This window comes from Mytilus edulis, chromosome 13 (assembly GCF_963676685.1).
Source record: "Mytilus edulis chromosome 13, xbMytEdul2.2, whole genome shotgun sequence".
In the NCBI taxonomy this organism is placed as follows: Eukaryota; Metazoa; Mollusca; class Bivalvia; order Mytilida; family Mytilidae; genus Mytilus; species Mytilus edulis.
In genome coordinates, this window is record NC_092356.1 from 1347314 (window position 1) to 1349350 (window position 2037).

A 2037-nucleotide genomic window follows, 5' to 3' on the forward strand; every position below is an offset into this window, starting at 1 on the left:
TCATAGATTTGTATTGTTTATGTGATGTATATATAAAGTTACCTCAGTTGACTTGAGTTTAATGGTTGTATTTGTTGTTATAATTGGGGTTACCTCAGGTAACCCTGTCATGAATGAATACTTCAGATCATTAATTGAACTTTTATAAAAATTTTACCAGCCATCCCCACCCTACACGTACATACGAAATGAATGATCGGTGAAAACAAATAATAAAATCATTTGGGAAGTTTGTTGACATCTTTGGTATTTGGTCACATTAAAATTTGGTATAAAGATCTATCTAAATAAGAACTATATTTTCGTGCGTATTTAATCAATGACGCATTACCACGATTACCTCAGGGCACCGATTACCTCAGGGCATACAGCAGCGGACCTAACTGCCACCTGCTTCTCGAAAGCTTGACAAATGGAATACGAAAACCCGGAAAAATGGGTACACGACAACTCGTACTTTCGGCAAGTCGTACTCAACCAACTCGTACCCTATTTTTGCCAACTCGTAACCATGTTTTATTTGATATTATTTATCCAGTTTATATGCATAGTTATTGTAACTTTCTTTCGTATATCATTATATAGCAAAATACAAATAAAAAAACAACTTTCATTGTTAATAAAATTCAATCATAATTGTTTTAAATAAGCTTATAAAATGCTAATCGTTATAATCATTAGTATTCCTTAGAATTGATTGTTTGAAATTGTTTCGGCACGGCAATTTATTTGATATGCACATTAAAATAATTATGAGTACACAATATGCTAATCAGTGGTCATTAGTGGATAACATACCTACAAAAATAGAATGGATTTGTTAAAAGTAGAATAAACAGAGAGAAGTAAATGAAAACAAAAAATCGGTATAAGTGCGGCACTATGATCATCAAAGGCCGTTGAGTTATACTTAAACAATCACCATCCTCACCGAAAAGAAAATGTATGGCTTAAACGTTGTAAAAACCAAGCTTAGAGAAAAAATATATAAACTATGGTGAAATGTATGATCATCTTCAATTGCAATCATGGTTCGTCCACGTTGTAATGTATGCAAGACGATATATAAATTGTGTATCTCAATAATATTTTCCCCTAATCCTGTTATTTGGTCCATGTTTGGGGCCAATAAGAGTATATATTTCAAAAAGCTGTATTTGTAGGACCCTTATTACTATTATTAATAGCAACAAAGCGTTGTAAAAATGTCTTACAATGTGTGTGTAAATAATAGTGATACTAGTGTTTTTTTTTAATACGCCTCTCGTAATTCTTCTAATATTGGCTTAATTTTTATTTTAAGTTACTTTTATCATAATTGAGGTCAATACGTATATAAATGATAGTAGTATTGTGATGAAATATACATTTTAAAATATAGTGCAAACGTACATGCAGAAAGATTAGATCAGGTGTGAAGTTGTTTTGATAACGGTTAAATAATTAATGGCACGCTTCGTGTGTGAATAAGGGCCGATTAACTGGTAATCGACATACTTCAGGTGTGAAGCAATGATCAATCAATTAATCACCGGCACGCGAACTGCAATAAATAATTTGTGTAATAAAATATGAAGCATTATAATGTTAAAAATATTTTCTACTAACACGAAAAAACTAAGACATGTTCAACGCAATGTTCAGTAAAAAATATCCTTTTCATATTCTATGGATCTACCTCAGGGTGCACTGGGATACTTCAGGGAGTTAAAATATCCATATCTACTGATATAAACGTAGAAAACTTATATTATAATGCTAAAAAAATATTGGGTACGACTTAGTAGAAGTACGAGTTGGTAGAAGTACGAGTTGCCGAAAGTACGAGTTGGCAAGTCGTACTCAACCAATCACCGTTGCCGTTTTTTACACTATGACGCAACTCATCCATGGACGCTCGTCGGCTGCTGAATTCATGTTTTACAGTTAAAAAGAATGGAAAGATGTATACTAGTCTGATAGATAATACGAGGACCTCTGTTTTTTCAAAACTGTTGGATCAACAAGTTATTATAAACAGATAAATTGAAATGGTTT